This window comes from Dermacentor silvarum, chromosome 7 (genome assembly GCF_013339745.2).
Source record: "Dermacentor silvarum isolate Dsil-2018 chromosome 7, BIME_Dsil_1.4, whole genome shotgun sequence".
Classification (NCBI taxonomy): domain Eukaryota; kingdom Metazoa; phylum Arthropoda; class Arachnida; order Ixodida; family Ixodidae; genus Dermacentor; species Dermacentor silvarum.
In genome coordinates, this window is record NC_051160.1 from 145,189,610 (window position 1) to 145,204,828 (window position 15,219).

General features: G+C 46.1%; 1 long non-coding RNA gene across 1 annotated transcript; it reads left to right on the plus strand.

Annotated features, from left to right (window-relative positions):
* Positions 1 to 236: 236 nt before the first annotated feature.
* LOC125947005 (uncharacterized) lies at positions 237 to 13,175 on the plus strand. Its single transcript, XR_007468062.1, has 5 exons — positions 237 to 451; positions 10,405 to 10,569; positions 11,326 to 11,427; positions 12,286 to 12,381; positions 13,084 to 13,175. It is a non-coding gene; the product is annotated as an uncharacterized LOC125947005 (long non-coding RNA).
* Positions 13,176 to 15,219: the final 2,044 nt, after the last annotated feature.

The window sequence follows — 15,219 nt, forward strand, 5'->3', positions numbered from 1 at the left end:
AGCGGCAGAGCCGGCTATTGACCAATACCGGCGCTGCCAGTAGGCAAGGTGGGACACTAGAATGGCAATGAAGGGCAGAGCCGGCTATCTGCCTATATTGGCGCTGCCACACAATGGCCGAAATAGGCCCTTTAGTGGCATGGCCACGCTGGGCCATTCTTGACGCGGGTAGCGCTGCCGGTTTCGGGCCTAGATTTGTGCCGGTGTTTGCCGTGATATTGCCGTGCTGGGGCCAGCCTGGTTGTGCTGCCTGGGACGTAGTGAAATAAGCAACGTCCGTCGCATGTGTGTGGTTGGCGAAACTTCAAAGCATGTCGAATAACAATTGCTGTGTGGTGGGGTGCTCAAACACCTACAAAAACTCGCCGGGGACGCGGTTTTACCCATTCCCCGCGAGGCCTCATGAGCAGGAGCGACGGAAACAATGGATCGCCGCCGTTCGTCGGGAAAGGTGAGTGTGGTGTCCGGCCTATCGCTGCACTCCTTAATGTGCAGGCGCGCAAAACGAGTAAAAGGCGTGCGCCGCAACCTGCGCGCGGGCTTTTCTCGACCAGCCACGCGCCGATGAACATGTGGCAATAAACGTCGCTTCGCCCCTGGAAACTTGTCTGTTCCTTCGCATGAACCACGCAACACAACTGGCGACAAGGGTGGGATTTGAAGACGTCGTTCTTCAGTTTGAAAGGCAAGTGTTTCCGAAATTCACTCGGTGAAGAAGACTGTCTTTTTGCAGTTTACGAAGCCTGTGACTGTCGTCATGACTGGGGCCGAGGCAGCAGTGACGCACTTCGCTGGGCGACTGGGCCAGCTGGAACCCTTTGACGAGTCTGCCAGCGATTGGGCTTCGTACGAAGAGTGGCTTACGTCGTTCCTGATTGTTAACCGAGTACCCGACGGCGTCAAGGTACACGCCTTCTTGAGCATTATCGGTCCGAAGACCTACGGGCTTTTGAAGTCATTAACAGCTCCAGAACTGCCTTCTACGAAGAGTTTCGAAGACCTCAAGAAAGTTTTGAGCGACCACCTGTCCCCGAAGCCGCCCGTCATTGGAGAACGGGCCAAGTTTCACCGGAGATGTCAACGAGAAGGCGAGTCCTTATCTAGTTATGTTGCCGAGCTTCGTAAACTGTCGCAGTAAACTGTCGGTGGGCTTGGTGGCTGTGCCGCTAGACAGACGCCTAATCAGCTTCCTTCCGTCATGCAGGTGCTCGTCAGTATGATCATCTTAACGCTGCTTCCTCGTATCTACCCTTCTTCGACGCGTGTTCTTTCCGCATGCGTATGGTCGTCCTCCGACAGCGCTGTGCAGAGCAGCGCTTCGCCGGGTAGGCCGGATTTTCCTGCTGTTTGTGCTTCGACTTGGACGACAACGGTGCGCGCATTCAAGCTGCCGCCCCGTGGCAATGACGAGTGCACTCTTTGCACAGTTTCTGGTGCTTGGGAGTGGAAGACACCTCTATCGGAGCCTGTGGTCCTCATTTCATCCTGGCAGAAACCATCGACAGTGACACTCCTGGAAGCGCCGGCTTTAAAGCCGCCGCTACCTTCTACATCCCTTTGTAGGCTTGGTGGCTGTGCCGCTAGACAGACGCCTAATCAGCTTCCTCCCGTCATGCAGGTTAGTCGATCATGCAGCCTGTTTGCTAAAAAATCTAGTAATTACTTTCTGGTCCAGCTGCCAAGCCTGCAGTGTTTGCTTACTATTATTGGTGATCGCATCTCGGTTGTACGCTCTCTCTTGCTGCTCGCTGGGGATATCGAGACTAATCTTGGCCCTGACACGGCTGCCATTCTAGCAGAATTAAAAAAGCTATCTGCAGGACAGTCGAAATTGCTGGACGATGTGGAAGACTTAAAAACAACGGAAAGAAACAACAGACGTCCTTTCAGACCTGAGCAAGAGACTGGCCACTGTGGAAACCAGCTGTCAGCATATAGAACCTATGCGACTGCAGCTGCTGAGCGTACAAGCCGACACCGTTCAAACTGTTCGTCGTGTCTGTACTCTGGAAAACCGAATGGAGGATGCCGAAAACCGCTCTAGACGAAGTAATTTGATATTTTGTGGCATACCTGACACTTCTTCCAACGAATCCTTCGCGCGCTCTGAGGAAATAATCATCCGCCACTGCTCCGAGTACCTGAACTGTACTGTTAAACCTGATGAAATAGAACGTGCACATCGCCTTGGACGCCAAATAACCGGTCGAAACCGTCCCATTATCGTAAAATTCAGTAATTTTAAAACAAAAGACGCAATTTTGGCAAACGCACGGAAGTTGAAGGGTACAGCTTACAGCATCGGCGAAGATTTTTCCAAGCAAACTCAGACCGCGCTCAAGCACCTTATCACATTCGCGAAAAGCAAATCTGTGCCTTTTTCACTTCGGTATAGAACATTACATATCGGACCCAAGCGATTCTTTTTTGACGACTCATCGCAAACAGTTAAAGAATTATAGCTATCACGTAACAACCATCTCATAGTTAAAGGTTCTACACCGTGTCCTAAACCGCCCTTTTGTTTATCAGTTACTTTCTCTAACATACGCAGTTTTCTTCCTAAACGTAATATGATATCAAACCTTCTGTCATCATCTGAAAGTAATCTTCTCTTACTCACCGAAACATGGCTTTTTGACGACGTTTCTGACGCAGAAATTCTTGCTGACCTCCCTAATTTTGTAGTGTTCCGCAAAGATAGGCATGGGTCTGTGGGGGGGGGGGGGGGGGCGGGGTGTTCTTATTGCTGTGAATAAGCAGCTATCCTGCTCCATAATCAACGTATCATCTGAACTAGAAATTCTATGGCTAAAGTTCAATGTTAACCCCCAGCTGCTACTTGTCGGTGTTTGCTATCGCCCCCCTAACAGTACTGTTGATTTTCCCCTCAAGCTTAATAATATCCTGATTAATTTAACTAAAAAGTACTCTAATGCACGTATCTTGCTCTTCGGAGACTTTAATTATCCGAACATTGACTAGTCTTCTGCGCAGTTACGTTCCAGCCAAGCAGGTGCTAAAGATTTCCTTGACGTTTTCCTTAACTTTAACTTAAGGCAATTGGTAACTAAACCAACACGCATTACACAGGTTACTGAGAACATTTTAGATCTTATACTAACCACTCATCTCGAAAGCCTGTCAACCATTAACTATCTTCGCGAAATTAGTGATCATAAAGTAATTCATGCCACCTTTACCTTTACTCCCAGTTTACGCCGTTCATACAAAAAGGTCATCCGTCTTTACGACAAAGGCAAGTACGCTGCAATAAATCAAGAACTACACGACTTTTATGAAATATTCGAGTCAAGCTTTCATTTTCAATCTGTGGAAAATAACTGGTCTCTCTTTCAGAATAAACTTAACACCTTAGCAGACAAGTTCATTCCAACTATTACCGTTCACGCTAGCCGAAATCAGTCATGGTTCAATAAAGCACTTAAAACACTCGAGAAGAAAAATCCGCTATAATGAAACCTAACCCCGGCGCCTGGGAAAGATACTATGAGTCAGAGCATTTATACTTGAAAGCTATCCGCAGAACTAAACACTAAACACTTGTTCTATCATAACGACCTTCATCGCTTGATAGCAAATAACCCCAAAAAATTTGGCACGTCATTAATTCCCAGACAACCCACACTGTCACTATTCTGAACGAAATGGGTGATCCTCTATCAGACACTGACTGCGCTAACGTTTTCAACACAACATTTTCGTCTGTTTTCACCATAGAATCCGATAAGCTCATTCAAAACATTTCTTCTCCGGCCGTGTCAGAAATGCCTGCCATCATTTTTTCATTAAACGGTATCTGCAGTGTAACAGAAAATCATTTGCTGGCCATGACAAAATTACTTCAAAACTGCTAAAAAACACCAAAATCATTTCTGCTTCTTATTTAATCTTGTTGTTTTCCCAGTCATTAACCACAGGTAACCTGCCGATTGAATGGAAAGTGGGCAAGGTCGTTCCGGTGTACAAATCAGGTAACAGAGACTCGCCACTAAAGTACCACCCAATTTCCGTAACAAGCGTCGCCTGCAAAATCATGGAACATATCATTTTCTCTCACTTGATGGACTTTCTCGACTGAAACGATTTTTTTCATTCATCACAGCACGGTTTCCGTAAGGGACAGTCTTGTGAAACCCAGTTGGCCATCTTTCTTCATGATCTACATTCAAACCTCGATACTAAAACACAGACCGACGCAATTTTCCTTAATTTCGCAAAAGCTTTTGACAAAGTAGCTCATAAACGCCTGCTTCTAAAACTTTCACAGTTGAATATTCACCCTAACGTACTAAAATGGATAAAAGAATTTCTTGCTAATCGTTCCCAGTTTGTGCAAATAAATAACAATGTTTCTAATCCGCTTCCCGTAGCATCAGGCGTTCCGCAGGGTTCTGAGCTAGGTCCCCTCCTGTTCTTAATATATATTAATGATCTACCACTTAGTGTCTCTAGTCATATCCACGTATTTGCTGACGATTGTGTTGTCTACAGAACCATAAGTAACATCCGTGACCAAATATTGCTTCAGAACGACCTAAACAATATTCAAAATTGGTGTGATGACTGGCTAATGCTACTAAATCCTTCTAAATACAAGGTTATGTCAATATCCCGCCGTCGAAATCCCCTCAGATTCTCTTATGTAATATGTAACAAGCCTATTGAACCAGTAAAATCCTTCAAACATCTAGGCATCGCTATTTCTGACGACCTTGACTGGTGTTCGCATGTGAATAACGTTATATGATATGCTAGCAAAAAGCTAGGTTTTTTTAAACGCCACTTACAAAACGCTCTCCCCACATAAAACTACTAGCATACAAATCGTTCATCAGGCCTAAACTTGAATACGCTTCTGGCATATGGTGCCCGCATGAAATTTACCTCACTAACGCCCTTGAAGCCGTACAGTATCGTGCTACTAGGTTCATTCACTCTGCATATTCTTACGACATCAGCATATCATCCTTAAAAGCAGATTCCGGTTTACCAACACTTTCGTATCGCCGTCGCATCACCAGCCCATCTTTATTTCACAGATTTTATTACAGTCATCCCGCTCTCACCACCAGCACGAATATCACTTCGCACCGGTCATTCATTAAGTGTCGCTCGCCCCAAAGTGCGCACTGTCACTTTTTCGTCTTCTTTTTTCCCTCGCGTCATTGTAGACTGGAACGGCCTTCCCTACCACATCGCTGCCATCACCAGTTCATCTGCATTCACGGAAGAAGTGTCAACGATTCTCTCACCTTAACTAATATTGTTTTAACTATTGTTGTAAACCCATCCCTTATGTAATACCCCCGTGTGGGGTCTTCAAGGAAATAAAGAAAGAAAGAAAGAAACGTGCGAGTTTGGAAGCGCCCTTGACGAGTCCCTTCGGGACCGCTTCGTGTGCGGCCTGCTACGAGAAGACATTCAGCGAGTGCTTTTCACGGAAGATAGCAAGCTTACGTTCCAGAAAGCGGTGGAACGGGCTCTTGCAATGGAGGCGGCTAAGAAGAGTTCTGCTGAGGCACGCGGCACCGACGCCGCAGTCAGCGATGTGCACAAGGTGCAAGCTGAGGCGCAGAAAACATGCAAAAGCTGTTTTCGCTGTGGTTCGCCAAAACACACGAGTGAAGCATGACCTCACTTGGGCGCAACCTGTTTCAGTTGCAACAACAAAAAAAAAATGCCATATTCAGAGAGCCTGCCGAAGCAGTGGTAAGACTTTTTCTAAGAAAAAGCAGGTGAAAAATAGTTTGAAGATGCTGACGGTTGTGTCACGGAAAGCTTCCACCCTCAGTCTAAACGGCGTGTCGGCAGCTCAGAGCGACCCTGTCACCGTGCAGATGAACATCGACGGCGCATTGGTGAACATGGAGCTAGACACGGGAGCGGCTGTTCCCGTCATGTCAAAGACGCGTTCCGTCAGCTCTTTCCTGCAGTTGTGCTGGAGCCTACTACAGTTAAACTTCGTACCTACACAGGAGCACTGGTACGACCCCAGGGCGTCTCTTCGGTCAACGTGCAGCACGGCGACCATTCTGCAATTCTTCCACTACGTCGTAGACCACAAGGGACCACCTCTATTGGGCCGAGAGTGGCTCCACGCCGTCCGGCTGGAGTGGGCGAAAATCTGGAACCTGAACAACATTAGAAGATCAGACACTCCTAGTCATATCAGCGTAAAAAAGAGGCTAGACGCATTGCTGGCGAACTACACACCCCTTTTCAAAGACGAGTTAGGCACGATAACGGAAGAGCGCGCCGAACTTTTTCTTAAACCTGATATGAAGCCGGGATTCCTAAAAGCCAGGAATGTTCCGTTCGCGTTGCAAAAAGTTTTCGACGCTGAATTGGCTAAAATGGAACATCTGGGAATTATATCGCCGGTTACGACATTGGAATACTCTACGCCTGCGGTACCCGTAATCAAGCAAGATGGTAGCATACGGATTTGCGGCGACTACAAGACGACCGGTAACCCGCGCCTTGATGTCGACCGCTACCCAATACCGAAGGTGGACGACCTGTTCACAGCCTTGTAGGGAGCTAAGCATTTCTCGAAGATTGATCTCAGCCGGGCTTATCAGCAAGTGGTCATGTCTGAGTCGTCAACACAATACCTCACGTTGAATACGCAGAAAGGATTGTTTGCTGTTAATCGACTCGCGTTTGGAATTTCGTCCGTTCCCGGGATTTTCCAAAGAATAACTGACACCATGCTGAAGGGCTTACACGGGGTTTGCTGTTACCTAGACGACATTCTGGTGACTTCTAAAAATGACGAAGAGCATTTCATCAATCTGGAGACTGTTAAAACGACTTCTTGAAAGAGGCGTTCGTGTCAAGAAAGAGAAGCGTTCGTTTTTCCAACAGGACCTTCGCTACCTTGGACACACTATCAGCGCACAAGGCATCTCGTCAATGACGGAGAAGGTTGACGCACTCCTCAAGGTTCCAGCCCCTAAAGACAGGCAGCAGCTGCAGTCGTTCCTGGGAGTCGTCAATTTCTACGGCAAGTTCCTTCCTGACCTAGCAACGGTGGCGCAACCATTTTTCAGGTTGCTACGTAAAAACGCCCCGTGGTGCTGGGATGAGTGTTGCCAGGAAGCGTTCACCAAGATAAAGAACTTGCTAGCCTCTCCACCGACTTTGGCGCACTACAACCCGTGCAAACCATTGCAGCTATCATGCGACGCATCGCACTATGGTTTAGGCGCTGTTCTTTCTCATGTTTTGGATGATGGCAGTACGAAGCCAATCGCTTTCGCATCGCGTACCTTGACCGATGCCGAAAATAAATACAGCCAGCTTGAGAAAGAGGCCCTTGCAATAATATTTGGTGTTAAGTTTCATTTCTACGTTTACGGTCGTTCGTTCACATTAGTCACCGACCATAAACCGCTGCAAACCATCTTGCCCCCCCCCCCCCAAAAAAAAAATTAAGTTATGGGGTTTTACGTGCCAAAACCACGACCTGATTATGAGGCACGCCGTAGTGGGGGACTCCGGAAATTTGGACCACCTGGGGTTACCCGCCGGGGTGGCTCAGTCAGCTAAGGCGTTGCGCTGCTGAGCACGAGGTCGCGGGATCGAATCCCGGCCCCGGTGGCCGCATTTCGATGGAGGCGAAATGCAAAAACGCCCGTGTGCTTGCGTTGTAGTGCACGTTAAAGAACCCCAGGTGGACAAAATTAATCCGGAGCCTCCCACTACGGCGTGCCTCATAATCAGAACTGGTTTTGGCACGTAAAACCCCAGAAAGAAGAAGAAGAACCTGGGGTTCTTTAACGTGCACCTACATCTAAGTACACGGGTGTTTTCGCATTTCACCCCCATCGAACCCAACAACCGGCATTCCGACAATCGCAGCAGCGCGTTTGCAGCGATGGGCTGTCACATTGTCCGCTTACCGGTATTTGCTTATCTTCAAAAAATCAAGCGAGAATGCTGAAGCCAATTTCTCTTCGCACCTGCCTCTATCAATTGTGAAAGACGAAACACATGAAAGATAGGAAACTTTTTATTCATTGTGGTTGCAATCAATGCCAGTTTCAAGCCAGGACATTGCTCGAACAACCACTAGGGACCCCTTGCTTTGTAAAGTGATAGATTTCATAAATATGGGGAGGCCGGCGTCTGTGACTGAAAAAGATTTGAAGCCTTTTTTTGACAGATGCAACGAGCTCACAGTTCACCAAGGCTGCATCATGTTCGGGATGCGAGTGATCGTGCCGGCAAAGTTGCGCAACTTGCTGCTGGCGCGCAGCTACGTGTGGTGGCCGTCCATCGAGGCGGACCTCGAGCATCGTGTCAAGGCCTACGTAAGTTGTGAAGAACAACGTTGCGAGCCATGCAAAGCGCCCCTGCATCCTTGGTCTTGGCCGACAGCACCGTGGCAGCGCGTACATATCGATTTTGCTGGCCCCTTTTTGCACGCAATGTTTCTTGTAGTCGTGGACGCGCACTCCAAGTGGCCGGAAGTGTTTGTTATGCGCTCGACTACGTCGGATGCTACTGTTGACAGACAGAGAGCTGTTTGCCCGGTTTGGTTTCCCAGAAACCATTGTCACTGATAACCACCCGCCGTTTACTTCCGAAGAGTTGAAGCTTTTTGTAAAAGAATTGGGCTGTCGTCACGTGCTTACAGCACCGTATCATCCCAGCTCAAACGGGCTTGCAGTGCGTTTTATTCAGACACTTAAAAACGCTCTTCGTAAATCTAGCGGAGCGGACACATTACAACTGAGGCTTCACAAGTTTTTGCTTAACTATCGCAACTCGCCCGATGCGACAACAAATGAGTCACCAGCAAACTTGTTACTAGGGCGACGGCTGCGAAATCGACTCGATGTTGTCAAGCCAGCGGTGGGAGGAAGGGTTGCATATAATCAGTTCAAGCAATCCGTGGCTCGCCCACTTCGTGATCGTGACATAGCAGTCGGTGACCAAGTGATGGCTCGCAATTATCGAGGCAGACCAAACTGGGTCCCTGGTGTTGTTGTGTGGCAGTCCGGCCCTGTGTCTTACCGTTCGTGCTACCACACCCAGAGGAAGTTTCACCTGGCGTCGTCACAAGGACCAGCTGCTCGCGCGGACCACGGATCCGGACCGCGAGGCATCTGACCAGGAGGGATACGAGTTCCTGGCGTTTCCACCAAGCGTCGACCCAGTGACATCCTCCGCTCCTACCACCAGTGGTCCTGCCGCTTCGCAAGACATCCAGACGGCGGGTGCAAGACGCTACCCGACTAGGGACCGTCGACCACCGGACCGATATCAAGCTGGAGTTTAGCTTGGTAAATTAGCCAATATAAAAGGGGAGGAATGCGGTGTCCGGCCTATCGCCGCACTCTCTAATGCGCAGGCGCGCAATACGAATAAAAGGCGTGCGCCGCAACCTGCGCGCGGGCTTATCTCGAACAGCCACGCACCGATGAACATGTGGCAATAAACGTTGCTTCGCCCCTGGAAACTTGTCTGCTCCTTCGCATGAACCACGCAACACAACAGTGAGCCCCTTCGTCATTTTCTGCGTTAATGCGTCGCTTCTTGTTACCACGCTTTCGACTTGCCATCTCGTTGTTTGCTGCACTCGATCATGTTGACACGGGCAAGCGAAGAAGTTCATCACGGCCTGCCCATATTTTGGTTCGGTTCGAACGCGGTGCAGCATGCAGGCTAAAGGCACTTCACAGGTTCTGAATGCCGCTTGCCGCTTCTTTACCGTGTTGCTCTAGCTAGGGCGCACAGCTGCACGAGTTCATCGTGTTGCGTGTTAAAGCTGCTGAACATCCTTCCAAGCATTTTTGTTTTGTTTTTGTTTTATGCGGCCCGTGAAATCGTCGCGCCAGCAATTATGTTTTTGGATCTATTTTATGTGCTTTCGGGCGTGTTGAACCGTTGCTAAGTTCTTCTTGAATAACTGTTGTCGATTTCTTTTTAAATCTGAGGTCTTTGCCTCGCCTCGTTTTAATGGGGTCGAATCACGCTGCCTTTTTTTCGGAATGATTAGACAAATGCTTCTTTAATAGCTTTATTATTTTCGCTCGCGAATATCTCTGCTGCTGTGGTTGCTTGGAAAATGTGTTAGAAAAGATGTAGACTTGCAGTTAGCAGCTGCATATGGTTATGGTACTGTTGTTAGATTCTCGCAGAAAAATTCGCCTCATGTTCGAGAAGTCATCACAGCTTCCTACTGTCTGTGCAGTTACCACGTAGAGTGTTATGTTTGTTTCACAGCTGAATACATTTTGCGTGTGCACGCTGTGCTAATTCTAATCATTTGTTAATGTATTTTGAGGCGTAGGAGCGCAGTGCCTGGTAACGTTCTGTGTGCTTGCATTCGTGCGTGTTATGATGGCAATTTTTGCGTATTAGTTCATTTAGTGCAGATGGCAGTCCATGGCAGCCTACCAGACACACCAAGATCTGCAGCTGTCACTTTTTAAATGGCGAGAAGTCGAACGATCCGAGAAGCCCTGCCTATCTACCAACCTTGTTTCCAAGTGTGTACAGGTCTACCAAAGTTGCTACTGCACACACGTATTAAAGGTAAATGCTAAGCACAGTGCAAAATATAAGTATAAGAGAATTAAATGTGTTCCTTTGCGTAGCGGAAATCATCCATCACCAGCCTACTTAAGTCTACTGAAGGACATTCTTCTGCAGCTATCCGTATCGTGCACCTTGTGTGTTCCCTCTACTCGTCTGCTTCCCTTCTCTCGTTATCCTCTCTCTTTCCCTAATAGACCACCTTTTAGCTGTTCTATGCAATAAATCATAACTAGTGGCAATCATAACTAACTACAGAGTCAGCCAAGGAGACTCTTTAAGAGCAGTAACAGATAAACTGAAACGAAAGAGGCATGAAAGCCACAAGTCCTTCACGTTGCAAGCAAGGTACTGTACAGCACAAGTTTTGTTTTGAGTGGACACATGCTTTCTTTCTTAGCTGGAGAGAATGTTAAAGATACTTTTGGATTTATACTTTTGACATTGCTGCATGTGCCATTCAAGCTTATCTACTTGCTCTAAATTAAGCTTTTCGGACTCTGCTGTCTTTATTCTAATACAGCAGTTGTTGTGACATTCTAATAATGGAATTATAAATGGTCTGAAGAACTCTTCCTGCCGTCATAAAATTGCGCCCATTAGCAGCTTGTTCTAGCTATATTTCTGGTACATAAATGCCACCTGTTAACACTGCCAACGTACGCATGCTGTTTATATGGATAGACTTGTTAATGCGGAACAAGCACAGTCTCTTTAGTGCTTTGTTCATTTTGCTTAAACAATAATATCATGCAGGCTCCGGCCACGTGAGCAGCATGGACAAGCCACATGGAGCTGTGTGTTGCCAGTTCCTGATGACCAAGATGGGTGGTGCAACTGCAGTGCACACAAGTGCAGGTATTGTTGAATAGGTTGTGCTCCCTTTGTCTGGGCGGATTATGAAGCTTTTTAGGACTTACCACTGTTTGCTATTGTAGAGTGCAATATTCATAACTCGAACAGCTGCACACATGCACAAGAAAGGTTACACAAGCACTCACTACGAACCGTTTATTTCCACCAGCAGAAACCCACGTTTTCACCTCAATGTCTTTGCATTCTTTTATTATAAAGAAATTTTTAAGCATTCCTCTAAAGTAACTTTATAAGCTAAGAGAGATTTTTGGCAGCTGACCCTGCAACTTAAGTACGAACAATCTTTAGTGCTGAATAAATCACAGCGGCAGTTGTTCATCCATGATGTTACCAGGAACTGAGCATACCTGAATGTTGCTAACAGCAATAACAATGCTTTTGAACACGCCCTACAGCTACCAGTATGTTCAACGTTTTCAGGATTACTCTTACCAAAACAAGAGCTGAAAGCAGCTACATTCTTTGTCTCTGAAAGAAGGTCTGCACCTAAAAGGAAATGGCACAGCCTTGGTGTAGATGAAAAATGCACGTGGATTTGGAGAAGCTCCCTTTGCATGCCTCTTATGGCCATGCAACCCATTCTGTAACAGCCGTCCACAGCAGTAGTTCTAAGGCGTCTACCAACCAGGAAAGCCCTCTCATGAAATTCGGTATTTCAGGAAAGTTCAGGCAAATATAAAATGTCATAAATCTACTGTACATTTCTTCAGTAGCGCTTGTAGTATGAGAGGAAAATTGGACAAGTGATGCCTATGCTGCTGTTGCTTTGCATAGTGCAAAAACAAAGTTGAAAGGAGAAATGGCAAGAAGGTAACCCCACTGTGGTTTAAATTTGTGCAGGTAGGAACGCAGACAGACCCTTGCAAATGGTTCTCGGATGTGGATATGCCGAGCCTCTTCTTTTGTTGTTTAAAAGAATGTGAAGCTGAGACGCAGGTAGGATGAGGCTTACTAGAGTGTTTTGTACAGATTTGATCTTGCGTGTGCTTGTTTACAGTGAATGAAGCTACGTTTTTTTAGTCACTTTAGGAGGATGGGCTTTTCAGTGCATTGTTTTCAGTAGTCAGCATTTTACCATGGTGCTAGAACTGCCTAATAAAAGAATAAATGACTACCGTCATAGTCAAACATTACCCTATATCCTGTCGACTGCAGAATGAATTTTTGCAGTAAGACTACAATCCGTGCCCAGAGATTTTTTCATTTCATCAAAACGTGAAATTTTCTGCCTGGCCTGGCTACACTACATTTTCCTTCAATTTCACTCCATTACTTTAATTTGCATTGATTGATTGTCTCGAAGTATTACTGTTCCCTCGAAGTATTACTGTTCCGAGATCCACTTTCTTGTCACGTTGATATAATTTGTCCAGACCACGTCATGCAGCAATGTTTGGACAAATAGTGTTTTTAACTTTTGATGCAGCGCGAAACGTAATAGTACACAAGAAGGCACAAGTGAAAAGACAACACACAGCGCAAGACAACACACTTCTTTACTTGTGCCTTCTTGTGTCCTGTTACGTTTCACGCTGCATCAAAAGTGTTCCTCATGAATCACTAAAAAGTCCCCATCGCTACCCTTCTCAAGTGTTTTTAAGACTGTTATGTGTGTTCATTCGCTAACATCTGCTCTAGGTTGTTCTGCCCTGCAAGAAGGAAAGCAAAGATGCATCATGGGGAACATCCTACGACGTCAAGAACGCTGCATGTGATGCCATGAACGTTGATGGTGTTTGGGTTGCGGTGTTTTTTGGGTTGCACAGAACCACATGTTCAAGGCATTTTCTGCTCATCCTTTCGACTCTCCATGCAAAAATGCGGCCAGTCATTTACTGGCCATCACGGTCAACCACACAGCTGATGATGCCCAACTGCTTCAAGCCCGACTATGTGAACTGCAGGGTTCTCATTGACTGCACAGAAGTACCCTGCGCGGCGCCAAGCACTGTCCATGAGAATGTGATCATGCATTCTAGCTACAAAGGAATATACACTGTGAAATTCCTTGTATGAATAACTCCAAGTGGCATCATAAGCTATATGTCAAGGGCTTATGGGGACCGTGCCACCGACTCTCTTATCACATCTGACTGTGGCATATTGCACATGCTTGAGCCAGGGGACCTTGTTCTTGCTGACAAGGTCTTTCCTCAAATCAGGAGTGCTCTTGTGGAGCGAGGAGTTTTAGTTCAGATGCAAATGTTTGCACTACCAAATGAGCCTTTTACACGTGAGGAGGTTCTCAGCACCTACAAGATTGCAAGTGCAAGGATACATGTTGAACGGTGCATACAGCGCATGATGCTTTTCAGAATATTGTCAGAAAGACTGTCTGCTGATCTGCTTCCTCACATTGGCAAAATAGTCGACATGTGTGCAGTGCTGGCAAATTTGCGGGCTCCAATTATTAAGGACAAAGATTAGTGGGCATGCAAGGAAATCATAGCATGGCATCTATAATAGTGCCTTGTGCATCCATTCCACCAGAAAAAGAAATGTACTTTTGGCCCATAATAGTAAATGCTGTCTTAATCAGTGCTACATCTTGACTCCACAGAGGGAAAGAAACACTCCACCGCCACCTCGAAGTTCCCTAAATTTCAGTTTCAAAGAAGATTTTCTTTGCTAGGAGGGCATTTCAGTTCAAGGGTGATTTGTGAATACTCGCCTTAGTCTTATGTCATACTTTTTTATGCGGGCCTTAGTCTTATGTGTGCACATTTGGAAAACTAAGCTGTATTCGTGGATTGCTGCATGTTTACCACTGGTGCATGAAGCTGCAAGCTATAACATGATTCTTTATCCTAATTATTCAGTGTTTGTGAGCACATTTATCGTGCAAAATACGTGGTCACCAGGTTGAAGTGATTCATTATGTAGAGTATGTGCATGAAACTAGTTTGTAACATTTGTGTTCGGGCCTCCTTGGCTATTCACCTTGTGCATATTTGTAAGTTGTGTCACTTTTTGCCCACTCTGAGTTGGCATTGTTTCTCCAATATTTTAGTAATAGGTTTAACGAACTCTGTAAATGTTTGTGAAGACCATTTGTAATGTATGCAGATGTGCAACAACTCTGAACTTCATTTGTTTTGTCATCTTCTCACTACGGTGCCTTGTTCATGGTTGTGCATGTGGTAGTGCACATAAATGTGCATGCATTTATACAGCTTAGCAAGTTATGTCCATGGAACACAATTTATTATAATTTTCACATCAATGTAAAAGTCGACCAACCAGTAATGTGACAAAGTTTGAAGTGCAGTAAGTGAAAAAAAAATAAATTGGTTTTGATCTGTAGGGTGTGTAACGATTTTTGATAGAGCTGTGCCTATTTCTCTAGAAGTTTCTCATTTTTCCTGCTTTAGTGTTTACTCACATTTTGTACGCTTTGTGTTGCCCTTGCAGATGCCACTTCTTATTTTGTAGTAGAAATTGGCATCGTCCACCTATGTGTGCCCATGTGCACAGATAGGCTTCAGTGACACAGAAATGTGAAAATATGACACAGAATAGCGCATAACCTTTTTGCAAACTTACAAGCGTTAGCACAGCTGTCTGAGTGATTGTCCTTAATACATATGTAATGTTAGGCAATGTAGTAGCATTATTATGCTGGAAGAAAGCAAGGACTTGCTTGCCCTTAACACTGACAAAAATGAAACAATGTCGCACCACAAGGCATGAATGCAGAATAGCATTTGGGCTTCACCACAGCATGGCAAACACATGCTCCATGTAGTTTTGAGACTAAAACGGTATATAAGTGGT